The 13,700-nt window shown below is 36.8% G+C and overlaps 1 pseudogene across 1 annotated transcript in view; it reads left to right on the top strand.

Annotated features, from left to right (window-relative positions):
* The window catches only part of LOC149157034 (pentatricopeptide repeat-containing protein At4g14050, mitochondrial pseudogene), a 60,120-nt pseudogene extending 47,019 nt beyond the window's left edge, over positions 1-13,101 (top strand). Inside the window, exon 4 of the transcript XR_016262419.1 lies at positions 12,828-13,101. The product of XR_016262419.1 is annotated as a pentatricopeptide repeat-containing protein At4g14050, mitochondrial pseudogene, transcript variant X2 (transcript). The remainder of the gene's footprint in view (positions 1-12,827) is intronic.
* Positions 13,102-13,700: the final 599 nt, after the last annotated feature.

Raw genomic sequence — 13,700 nt, 5'->3', positions numbered from 1 at the left:
TTGCTTTGAGCACATTTTCAAGTTTCCCTTGTGGACAGTTTCGATGTAACATTTCTTTTGATCAATAAAGATGAATCCAGCTTTGCACCAGCTCTAAATCTCTCTTAGGAGGTTGTAGCTCTTGGGGTTGGGCCCATCTCAAGTGCCCAGTACCTCCTTTGTTTACTTTCATGTGTCTTTGCTGCATTCTTAGAATAAAATCTGCTATTTAGATTTAAATCTTGCTTTGTTATTTAGGTTTCTTTTGATGGTTAAAGTAGCTTTTCATGATTAGAATAGATTGGTTGGATAATAACAAGAAAAAGGCTCCAAAAAAGGGTCAGCAAACACTTTTGGTTTCACCTCTTCCTTATTGGATCAGGGGCTGGAGTTGAAGTAACCGTGCTGTCCCAACCAAAAACACTAGTTTGCTTTACCATGCAATCCTTAGTGTGTTGTTTTCATTTGCAGAGGTTGGTTACGTGTTCAGATCTTTGAATGCTTCATTTCATAGTTAATATACATGGTTTCCTTGCAAATAAAGCTGCTATCCATTCTCGTTTCTGTTAGCTAGATCATATTAGGGTAGCATAACTAGATCTTTGTTTTCTTGCATGTCTTTGTTGGTTCAGTTGGAAACACAAATTGCAGAGCACCTGTACCACTTCTCTATCTGCCCAGACTCCCTCAAACCCATCTTCTCCATCTCCTAACTTGGTTTCTTGCCTCACGTTGCCACATTGCCCTCATAACCCTACCTTTTGTGCAGCATTATTCCAGTCTTCTTAGAACAAGTCCAACCATCTACACCTTCTCCTCAACTCCATCCTCCAAGTCTTGAACTCCCCTACACCCCTATTTCACCTCCATACTCATTCCTCCACCTTTTTCCCTCCATCCATGCTCCAAAATTCCATTACTAAACATCCTGTAGAAAAATTACAGAACATCCTGTAGAAATCCCAGAACATCCTGTAGAACCCCTGCAGACTTCCTGTAGAAGCTCATAAACGCGGTTTCTTGGCAGCCAAACTTTGTGAAACTCTTGGGAAGGGTGTTAGGGACTCCTTAGACCCTCTCTGAACCTTCCCGACCTCTTCCAAGTGTTTCTCTTCCTTGATCCACCTCTGCACAGTTAAAAGCCAGTTAAAAGCACATGCATGATAATTCTAATAACTTATTCAAAAATACAAAAAGATGTTTTCTTCAGGTAGAGGTAGTCTAGACACATGTATCTTACCTTCATAGAAGTAATGGCATCTCTTTTCGTAGTTTTCATTCTCTCCTTTGCGTCAGTAGGACTAGCTGGTAGAATTAGGGTTTGCTAGGGTTTGCGTTTCTTTTTGGCTTTTAGTTTCTTTCTGCAAGTAGATTAGCTTCCTTTGAGTTAGCTTTCATCCATCAGTTAAAAAACTTCTTCTAAGAGCTCATAGAAGTTGGCTTAAGCACCTAGCGGACTTGTGCCAGCTGACCAAGTGACAGCTGCGGCAAGAGCTAGTACTTGTGCATACAGCACCGTCGCTTCCAAGTTTGTTACGAACTACCGGGTTGATAAAATTAAAGAAGGGAGTTCCAGGAGTTGTAGCATTATTGCTACAATACTGGAGCCCACCACCATGCATCTTAGCATTGCCATACCTTGCAGTTGTCCCATGCATCTTAGCAACACTATACCTTGCTGTTGTCCGATGCATCTTAGCTGCTGTCAAATGCATCTTAGCAGCACTATACCTTGTTGTTGTCTCATGCATCTTAGCAACACTATACCTTGTTGTTGTTCCATGCATCTTAGCAGCACTATACCTTGCTGCTGTCCCATGCATCTTAGCTGTTGTCCTATGCATCTTAGCAACACTATACCTTGTTGTTGTCCCATGCGGACCCGACTTGATTTAATTTACAATTTAATTATCAAATCGCATCTGCAACTTTATTGAAACTTTTGAAATGGCACCTCTAATACGACACCTTTGATTTGCTCTGATTTCTGATATGCGGACCCTACGTGATTTAAGTTGATGAGTTGATTATCAAATCGCATCCGCTACTTTATCAGAACTTTTGAAATGGCACCTCCGATAAGACCTAATCTCCGATTGTCGATATGGTTGCAGATCCGATTGACTTTATCATAACATTTTTAATATAATATCGCGTCCGCTGCATCAGAACTTTCCTATATCGCAAGTTTTGTAAGTCGTGTCATGTTAAAGCTTCCGATACCCAAACCTCCTATACCCATACAAAGAAAAATATTTTTGACGACTAGCAGACCTACATCTTGTCTCTCAAGTCGGCTTCCTCCATAGGTCACATCTCTTCACTTCAAGGTGAAATCCATATATATATGAACTCAAATCTTCATTTCACTATCATCCAATTCGGTGAAGAGAACCACAGGGACAAAGAAGAAGGAAAATAGTTCACAACTCGTGAACTAGAAGGATTAAATAGGACGAGATTTAGTGAAGGGTTCTATTTGTGATTGATATATCTCGGACTTGTGGACAGGTGTGTGGACAATTATTTGTGGAAGCTCGGACTTTGAAAGGTTTAGACCTGTAGCTTAAAGGCTCAGAGTTATTGTCACCGGTGGAGCTCGGACTACACATCAGATTCGTGATTACTTTAAGGACGATCATTTGTGGCTTACAGTTCATATTTGTAGCTTGCATACCGTTCAGATTAGTGGCTTACACAGTGCAGACTTGTGGAACTGTGGCACACATAAGCTCGGAACTGTGGTGACTTGATTGGTGAAGGTTTGGACCAATTATAGCTCGGACCTGTAGTAGACTTATGTGTGACGCTTCAGACTTGAAACCTCAGCGGAGTCTTGAATTGTGAAGAACTCGTGGCCTTGAACAATGAAGATTTTCAAGGCTTGAACAATGATGAATTTGGAGGATTGAATAGTGAAGAACTTGGAGCCTAGAACAATGATGAACTTGGAGGATTGAACAGTGAAGTACTTGAAGCTTTGGATAGTGAAGAACACTCGTATTCAGATATTGGACAGTGGACAAATTAGGAGTTTGTGGCAGTCTTGTGGAGCGACTGCTTGACTATTGAAGGAAGTCCTGAAGTTTTTGAAAGTAAGTCATTTATACATTTTGTTTGTTATAAGTTGAAAATTGGAGGGTTGGTGCCCTAGAGGTTGGAGCCTCAGAAAAGTCCAAGTTGGTGCTTAGAAACAGGTTGGAGCCTGGAAGATTGAAGGGTTGTGCTCTCAATCATCATTGTACTCAATTTTTTGTAAAGATGATTGGTGTCCTCACTTGTTTATAATATATTATTATTATTATTATTATTTTTAATTTTTAGTTTTTTATTTTTTTATAATTATGAAGAATCTTAACTGGTAAACATAACAATTGAAAATAAATATTGATTCACCCCCCTCTCAGTATTTCCAACAATTGGTATCAGAGCCAACTTCTTCATAATCAGCGTAATAGCTGGAAGAAGGATTCTTAAGTCATAATGAAGAATCAGGATTCAGGAAAAATTCCCCAATTTGATTGAACAAACTTTGACTTTTGGAAGCGTAGGATGACATTCTATTTAATGTCTCTTGGACCTGAAGTATGGCAATCAGTTACTAATAGCTCAATATATTTTCCAGATTAGCAATCACATCAGCATTAAAGTAAACTGCAGATAGAACATAAACATAAATCGCAGAAGACAAGCCAAGACAAGAGGACATAAGATGTGGCACTAGCCAGGGACAAACCCCAATGTGGGGAAACCCTTGGTCAATTCTTCTTATATGTTCTTCAATAGTTCAGTAGAGAGAGAGAGAGAGAGAGAGAGTACATTTACAACAGAAGTCAATACTTTGACTTGTCTAAATAAAAGCTTAGATCATCTCTAAGAAGATGATACATGAGATCAGTTGAAGACATGCTGCTTCAACTGATTCTCCAAGGTGACTCCTTCACCTATCATTGTGCTGCATCTCGTCATCATGCTGCACCTCACCGTGCTGCACCATGCTGCTCCCATCATCACAATGCTGGACCTCATGACCATGCATCATACTGCTGCAACTTATGTTGCACCTTCCAATATTGTGACATCTTGCTAATGTTGTCACTGCTCATACTGCCACACCATGGTTGCTTGCTGTCCCATTGTTTTGCTGTTGTCACTGTTGTACCATCACAACTTGTTATACCTTGCTGCTGTCCCATGCATCTTAGCATTGCCATACCTTGCAATTGTCCCATGCATCTTAGGAGCACTATACCTTGCTGTTGTCCCATGCATCTTAGCTGCTGTCATATGCATCTTAGCAGCACTATACCTTGTTGTTGTCTCATGCATCTTAGCAACACTATACCTTGTTGTTGTCCCATGCATCTTAGCAGCACTATACCTTGTTGATGTCCCATGCATCTTAGTAGCACTATACCTTGTTGCTGTCCCATGCATCTTAGCTGTTGTCCTATGCATCTTAGCAACACTATACCTTGTTGCTGTCCCATGCATCTTAGCAGCGCTATACCTTGTTGTTGTCCCATGCATCTTAGTATCACTATACCTTGCTGCTGTTTGGCCTTGTCACCTACTCAAACTCGGACCCAAAACAGTGAAGGGAAACACCTTAAATCTTACCTTGATTTGCCTCTAGGCCTGCGGCTTACCTCCTGTAGCAGCTCGGCCTTATTACAGATGTTTTCTTGCCCAAAACAGACCCTTCACATCAACATCCTCCTTCTTCTTGAGCTGCCTTAGGATAGCTTTGTTAGGGTTGCCTTTAGGTCTGCGTTAGGGCATCCTTTAGGTCTGTGTTAGGGCAGGGACCATCGTATAAGTTTAGGGCTCCTCTTTGCTAACGTTTAGGGCTTTTCTTCATGACTGCGTCCTCTAGATTAGGGCAGCGTATTTATTCTTCTTGACTGTGGCTAGGGCAGCCTCTTTTCCTCCAAAGTCTAGGGCTTCCACTCCTAGATTTCTCTTCCACTAAAACCCAAGACAAGTGGAGAGAAATCAAGATAGAAGTGTGTGTAGAAATGACTATCAAGTCACCTCTTTTTATACTAAATCGTGGAGCACATGGGTGGGTTATTTGGTTGCTGGCCGACCTTGACGAATTGTCTTATAACACAAATAAATTCATATCTCCATGAATACTTATCGGAATCGGATGATCTTTAGATCAATCCTACACCTCTCAATGAGAGAGATCCAAGAAAAATATCAGCTGCCATTAATAAGATGACCCACATGGAGTTTGGCCCTAGTTTCCAATTTTAACAGAAAAGGATCGCCTTAGAATCTTGATGACAATGCCTTTTGATCTAGCTTCCGTTGGATGAATAGTCTTCAAAACACTTAAACTTCAAAATGATTGAGATGATGAAAAATTCACTTGGGAAGACATAATGGAGGATTAGGTAAACATCTGGCATCTGATTCTCTTTGAGGATGAGTTAAGGCATCCAAGATAAGAGTAGTCGTAGAGGACCGATATTCTTTGAGCACTGGGAATCCAAGATAAGAATAGTCCTGGTGTAACACACCTTGAGAACCCGGGTGGGGTATGTTCAGGGAGAGACAATGATGAGGGTGCCTATATATCATTGGTCTCGCCAACATTGAGCTTAGATCTTGTGGAGAGATAGAGTTGTTAGTCAAGGCCTTGCTATGTAACAATGCTGGTTGATATGATGCTATACATATGGGTTACCAATTCGACTCTTATTATGAGAATTCTTCAAATTGAGAATGACCAAGTACCATTATGAATACCTTCCTAGTTAAGAGGGAGTGTTGAAAAGTGTAACTAGGTCTGGGCTTCATAATGACATGTAAATTGTGGTTTTATGTAATTGATGAAAAGAAGAAAATAAAATTATTTTTGTAGTCCTTGAATCATGGGTTGCATGATTAAGGAATTTTATTTTAGTTAAGGTTCCTATTGTGAACCTTTAGACTTTGTCATCTAGTCATAAAAGTCAAATTGATTCAATGTCATGTATGAAGAGCCCTTCTTGGGCATGTTATATTTTTGTACGAGTCATTAAATGTATAGGAAGGCCCTCCAAGACCAAGCAAAGTCACCTCCTACAGGTCGGCTTCAAGAAGAATAATGATATCTCTCAAATAGACATGTCAGCTCACACTCAACTCATGTCGGCTTATATACATGGGCAAACAACTATAAATAGGAAGCTCGGCCTCATTTCAGAAGCAGAATTTTGGTGAAGCAAGTTTGGTTTGAAATCAAGTGCGAAGTTCATAAGAAGACAACCTACTAACCAGCGAGTAAGGGAAGAGGAAGATCGAGCTCTTTTGGGACTGTTTCTTGGGTAATCTCCTTCACACGTGTGGCAGAAACTAGGGTTTCTGCAGTGGGTACATCTGCTATAATAAAGGACGAGAAAAGGGTCTCCAAATCAGTGCTATTGCTAGCCGAGTTCATCTAGAAAAGCCTCCTAGTGTAGCGAAGGAAGGAATCACCTCCAAACTTTTTCCTACTCCCCACACGTGCAGAATCACAACAGTACGAATTGCAGATATGTGGAAAAGAGGTTGAAGTTTCAAGGTAGCCGAGAAGTGTAGAAGAAGGAGAAGTTTGACTTGCGTTGACTTGTGCAAGAAAGAGAAACAGAGAAGAAGAATCTTTGTGTCTTGGTCTTGGTCTTGGTCTTGGTATTCATCAATTGAAGTCTTTATAAGAAGAATTTGTTCAGGTTTTCCTCTCAAATGGGAGAGGTTTTGGCCCTGGTTGATAGCCTACATTTGGTGTCTCTTATCTCTTTATGGTTTAAGCATTGGTAGTTGTTTGATGAAGAATAACACTATACTAACATCTTAGTAAAAGAAGATCCTAATTTAAGAAGTAAAAAGCATTCACAAGCAATTATCACTAATAGAGAAATCACCTAATCTCAATGTCCTAGATTTCTCAACAACCTTGAGGTGAGCGTGTTGTCCACACACTTCTAGGGCAAATATTTTACATGGTGGGATTATGCGATCCTTCTCCCCATTTCTATTGAATGCACAATCGTTTAGGGTGTGTTGTATCTTTGAATACAGTTCTAGGCTGGGGAATTGTGCCAAAGAATCTAAGTGAGGGATTTAATTTAAATGGATGACCAACGATTCAAACCATTTACACTTGTACAATCCAAAAACTTCTACGATTTTCAAAGTGTTGATTTTCACTACTAACAACATATAATACTCAAATGATTATGATAGATGAAAGAAGAAGTTATATGATAACTAAACATTCATCCTAAATATTTAATTTATCAGATATAGTAGAAGTGTGTAGAGAAATTTCTACAGCCAACACATATACATTCAAGAGATGACAAAAGACAACAATTAAATGATGCATAGGTACTAATTTAAACAACCTGTTTAATTAGCTATTCTCAGTGATGATTATAACTTTGCAATGGGTTGTCAAGGAAGTTAATACTTAACTTAGCCTTACCCTAACTCCTATGTTACCTTGAACATATGATGAAAAACAGAAATGAATATACCAGAAAAACTCACATGAACACAATTGTTGTTAAAATTGAAGTCAGAATCCTTTGATTATCTTCAAAAACTTCCAAAAAAGTACAATGATGTTTCTTGGCTCTCTCAAAGGTTCAACCCTTCTTACTTCGAATTACAATGTATATATAGAGTGTAATTCAAAAATATCTAACTTAATACAATCTTTTACAAAAATAAAGTTCTATCCAAAATGATTTGGATATATCTAATTAATACAATTCAAAATAGGGATTCTGAAACTAATTTTATAGAAAAAACACACTATTTGAGGATGTTGTTTGCAACTGTTGCCTTAAAATCTGCTCCTGTTTTTGTTGTACTGACACCTAAAAAGTTGCATTCCGTTCTTGTTTTTCTGTGTTGCTACCTGAAATCTTGCTTTCAGTTCACTCAAGAAGTTCGAGGAACTTATCCCATTTTTCATCATCTGGACATGAAAATTTAATTACCCTCCTGTAGGCTTCATCCACTTCGATGTACTTCTCAAAAGTTGGCTTAGTGATAAATAGATGATGGACCTCATGCAAAATAAATAAATCATTCCAGAAAAGCTTTACCACTAATGATCCCTTTTACCTTAGCAAACTTTGATTTGTTTGTTGCTATGGCATGTAACTTGTACTGATAATTTTCTAGTGGAATAAATTGGTCACGAGAATCTCTTAGGGATGGAAGTCCTTTTTGCTAGAGGATAGAAAAATTTATGTGGAACTTCTTGATTTGAGCTTCTAAGTTTTGACATTTGTTTTCCAGCTGCAACATTAAATTTCTTTTTGTTAATACCTTTCTAACCTCTAGGACTATGTTTGTCCTATCTTCAATTCCCAAGTCTTCAAGTTCATCTTTAGTTTTTGAGTTTAGCACTTTGATGATCCTTGTTGCTTCTCCTGGTTTGTGATCCAACTCTTCTTTGATTTTTGTTATGGTTGCTTTTGCTTTTTGTACCAGTTGTTCTTGTTCAAAAATTATTTCAATAGATGTCCACAACTCTGAAATGGTTGAATTGATGTCAATCCATATTTTCTCTTTTGCTTTAGATAATGTTTGTGCATTAGTTGATTCATTTGTGTACTTTTCAAGTTGTTTAGTTAGCTTGAAATTCTTCTGCACTTATGAGATATACGCAGTATTTGCCTTGAGTTTATTTTCTCCCATTATTTGCAGTGATGCCTTTAACTTCTCTATTTCAACATTTCTTAATGACAGGTCTCCCATAGCCTTTGACAAATTTTCAGTGGCTTCTTCACTGGTTGATTCTGTTTGTACTATAGAAATTCTCGCACTCATATGTTGTTCCTTCTCTTTTAAGAATTTTTCCATATATGTTTCCTTCTTTTGAATCTGAATATTTTTCTCAAAAACCATACGCAACATATTTTCTTTTTGTTTCTTTAATTGCCCCACTTCCTGAGTTTGAGGATGCTTTGTCGTTGGTAATTTCAACTGCTTCCTTAATGCTTCAATATATGCATTTCTGCTCTTAATAATTTCTTCAACAACATTAACATCATTAAGGTCTAATCTTAATCTGATTACCAGATCTTCCAATTCGTTTATCCTTGTGTATTTAGCTAATGAGGACGTCTTTCTAGCTTAAGCTAAGAATCGATATTGTTTAGAGAAGCTTGCAACTTTGACGCTGCCATGGCAAAACTTGTCAAGGAGCAATAAATCATCTCACTTCACTGTTTATGTAGATCAATTTGATCTATTGGATGAAACTGTTTTGTATCACAGAAATCTTGTAATCCTTTGCACTTTTAGGAACTGGAACCTTTGGCTCAAGAAATGCCAATTGAAATTGTCCTTTGTTAGGGTCTAATGCAGACAACAATATGGTTTGAGTGGTAGAAGACTGTTTCCAAAACTCAGAATAGGTAGAAGTCTTCAGTTTTATTCATTTATTTGAATCTTGTGAAAATACTTTGATGTCCTGAAGAAGGGGAATCAGGGGAGTCAATAATTGTTTCTTCAACTTGTTGTAGAGAATACACAAGCTCACTTGATAGTATAATTGTAGTAGATTCCTTTGGATTTCTGATTTCTGATGATTCTTCTTCTACATTTATTGTTTTTCTCCTTTTAAAAACTTTAAATTTTGTTGGTCTAAAACCTAAACCTGTAGGAGACATACTCTCACTTGGTCTCTTTAATTCTTTTTCCTTTAATCTTGGAGTCTCTAGAGTTGTCTGACTGGAAATTTGCTCCTCAACCTCTTGCAAAGTATTTTCCTCCCATACTTCTTGATTTGCATATTGTTCAATTTGTGCTTGACATGTAAGTATAGGGAGCTGACTTTTGTTCAATTCTCATGGATGAAATTACTCCCAGAGGATCATAAGGTCAGCTGAAACTTAGCTTGAATTTCATCTATCTCAATAAATTTCCAACTTCCTTTTCTGTTGCTCTGGTATTGACTATGAATGGGCCAACTTGTGCTTTCAACTTAAATTGGGCCTTTTGTTTCCTAGACACAAAATGAATTTCATCCATGTTCAACCTCTGCCTAATGAACTCTAGAGAAAAAATCCTCATAGGCACGAAAACTGGTAGTTTATATGGGGGCAATTCACAACCATAAACTCTGATTTCTGTAAAATTCTGATAAAGGTACCAATCTCCCACTTTTGATTGTTCACTAAGATGCAAGATTCTTTTGATTTCTGTAGATATTCTTGGAACTGCATCACTGCTAAGGAGACACAACAACATCACTAAAAGAATACTCTTCTGAATTTTTCTTGACCAAAGAAGTCCAATGGATGACAGATTGTGGTCTTCCTTGTGAATCAAGCTTCTGCAGTGGGATTTTGAATCTTTATGACTGGTGGTACAAGAATAAATATACCAATATTGATTGATGCTTAAAAGATCCTTCAACACTGAATTTTAAAAATTGTTCATGGATTCTGATATAAACTAGCTAAAATTAAAAAGGACTAAGGGTTTTTTGCCAGATGAAAACACTGACAGAAATCCTAGAATTACTTCATCAACCCACTAATCATTTTGGTAACCTAAAAGACAATAGACCATAGAGATAACCTGTCTGGACATTTATGGAAATATAGCAGAGGAATATGGTGGATTGGTTCAAGGCAATTCTGAATTTTCAGGTAAAAATGACTCGAAAATATGAGCTCGTTGTTGAAAGGTAAGTTTTTGATAGATTTTCATAAGGGAATCAACTGAAAAATGATGAAGAGAATCCTGAGGGTTTATTTGCAAAGCCTGGCAAATTAATTTTGGGGTTATGGAAAACAAAATCTCATTATGTCGGGAACTATGGCTCTTTGACTTGGTAAGTAGTGGCTTTCACACTAGGTCACGAATTCTGGGAAATGAGGGGTTTGGGGGGAAATGAATTGGGGTAACATGGAATCCCATACACTGAATTCATCATTGGCATCTTCGAACTTATGAAATCCCTGATTATGTAGCTCATAAAGCTCAAATTCACACTGGGTCACTATAATTTTAAATTGGGTATAACTAGAGGAAATTCGTCCAAATTGGGCATGAGAGGTAGGATTGGGCTTTCAATAGAAACTTTAGATTTACCCTTTTCACTGGCCATTTTGAAAATAAAACAAGCAAAGAATCTTTGAAAGAGAATACCCGGTGAACTGACTACTTGTAGCACTGGTTATTTGTTGTTATCTTAAGGTTCGGTGTCACTGAGTACTTTGGTGATCATTGGTAGACTGAAGTACAATGCACTTGACGTGAATCAATTCAGATTTACAAATGGGTTTGAATAGTTGTTATTCACATAACTGTTATTGGTGCATCATTAAATGACAATCAGGACATTGGCCAGAGGGATTTAATAATTTAACGGTCAAATAGTTAAATTATTGGGACATATAGCAGAGGTCAATTTGGCAGAAATGGTGGCGGTATAATAAAATGGTGGGAGTGATGGAGGAGGGTGGTAAGTGGTTTAGGAGGGCGGGGAAGGGCTTCTTGCAATTCTTAGAAAATGGACACGTCATGTCGGGCGGTAATTGCAAAAACGTTCTGCAAATCGCCCCTTCCCCTCCTCCCCTTTTTGTTAATGGTCGGGAGTGCATTCTTGATAGGTCATTGATAAGAGCGGAGGTAATCCAAAACATCCAAGGCTGCTTGGACGATAACTTCTCGGCGATATTTAAAAAAAAAAAAAACACTTTAAACAGAATATTTGCGCCTATATCAAACTTTAAAGCAACATTTTAATATATGCTCGCCTTTATTCAAAGTGCATGACAAAAAATAATTTTTTTGTTTTTCTTTTGGAAAAACCATACAATTTAAAAGACAAATTACATATGTAAAAAGAAGTTACAACAGGTTGTTTGTATGTAATTTTTGCCTTTTTACAATTGAAAGTGTTTTTGATTCCTAAAGGACTCTTAATTATACGCATATTTTGACCTTAAAAAAACCAAGTTAAAGTCAATTTCATGTTTTGTTTATTTTTATTTTTTTAATAGAATTTATTTATAAATGTGTTGATTATATTGGAAATTGGTTAAATTTGAAATTTTAGAACATTAAAGTTTCATGAAATCCAATTCATTATTGTTACCAATATTTCGGTTTTTTAAACTTTTAAAAATAGGAGCATACATAATTGCACACTAACCATGGAGCTGATTCAACCAGCTTCATGCGCTGGACAATTGAAGTGACGTCGAATTCAACATTATTGTCAAATTTAATGTCGTATTATAGTATATTAATTCATTTTATGGCTTATTTCATAAATGTTTAATGTATTATAAATTTAAATTTAATCACGCATTACATAGTGTTGTAGGGGAGGAATTGCATCCTTAATATCTTTAAAAACAATGTCCATGCTCTTGATATTGAGGTTATTGTATATAGTATATAATTGGTTTAGCTCATTTTATGGCTTATTTCATAGATCTTTAATGGTATTATAAATTTAAATTTAGTCACATTACATAATGTTGTAGAGGAGGAGGTGCATCCTTGATATTTTTTTAAAATGATGTCCATGTCCTTGATATTGAAGTTGTTAGTGAGCATTTGAATAAAGTTGGCGCAATGCCCCAATTGCCCTAACTGGAGCTTTTATAAAGTAAAAGTCATGAAATGCCTAGTCTCCATTGGGTCATTACTTGAGATCATCAAGGATGAGGAAATGATTATTGATGTAGAGGGAAGGTTCACAAAATGGAGATTGGATCAAATGGGTGTGAACTAGCAAGTATATGTGCAACGTGTGTTTATAAACTAGTGAAATGAAGCATTCAATTTTGAAAATGACATTTATTATATTTCTAACTATTGTGTATTTATATTTATTGCAGATACAGGCTTGGGATGCACATGATGGCCCTCTGCATCTTGTTCTTGCATGTCAATCTTTTACTATTATTGTTAATATTGTCACGAGTATAAGCCCAATTATAGCATGATCTTTGTTGATTGGTGGCATTACTGAGTTGTATGATTGGTTGTGACATTGACATAATTGTATTATTGGTGATATTGATGTATCACTAGTGACTTTTTCTTTTCCATTTATATTCCCTATGATCAACAATTTGTTTTTTATTGGTTTAAGGCTTCTATGGTCCATTTAATGTTTAATTCTTTTCCTTCCAAAAAATGATTTATTCTCTCTATGCAATAATAATTTTGTTTTCTTTGTAAAATTTGCTTGTTCATTAACTAATTGTGAATCAAGACCAAGCCCTACTTTCTTGAGCAAAGTTCAAGGTGAGGACCTTACCCAGGCTTAGGACTAGGAACTTAGTACGAGCCCTGGGGGCTAGGAGCATAATACCTAAGTTAAAAATTAAGACTTTGCTTGAGTTTTGCACTAGGACCAGCTCGGGACGAGGATCTTCCTTGAGGTCAAGACTAGGATTTAACCTAAGCTCATTATCATGATCTTACATGACCTCAGGCTCAAGAACTATTTTATTTATTTTAATTCGTCTTTTAATAAAATATTTGACTAGTATTTTGTAATATCATGTGACATAAGTAAGTTGATTTTTGACATAAATGTTCAAAAATTTGCTAGATCTTTTTGACCATGAAACACAAATTTCAACAAAAATGGCAATAACTATATCGACTCTAGGAAAAAATAATTTTGACCTTGTAATCGACCAAAACATTTTGAGCCTATCTAGTGACTATTTTTCAACTTGTGTTAAGGATTTTTATTGTTA

This window comes from Pinus tabuliformis, chromosome 9, assembly GCF_031772625.1.
Source record: "Pinus tabuliformis cultivar Carrire ecotype Pingquan chromosome 9, CPIR1, whole genome shotgun sequence".
NCBI classification, from domain to species: domain Eukaryota; kingdom Viridiplantae; phylum Streptophyta; class Pinopsida; order Pinales; family Pinaceae; genus Pinus; species Pinus tabuliformis.
This window is presented reverse-complemented; position numbering and strand designations above follow the sequence as displayed.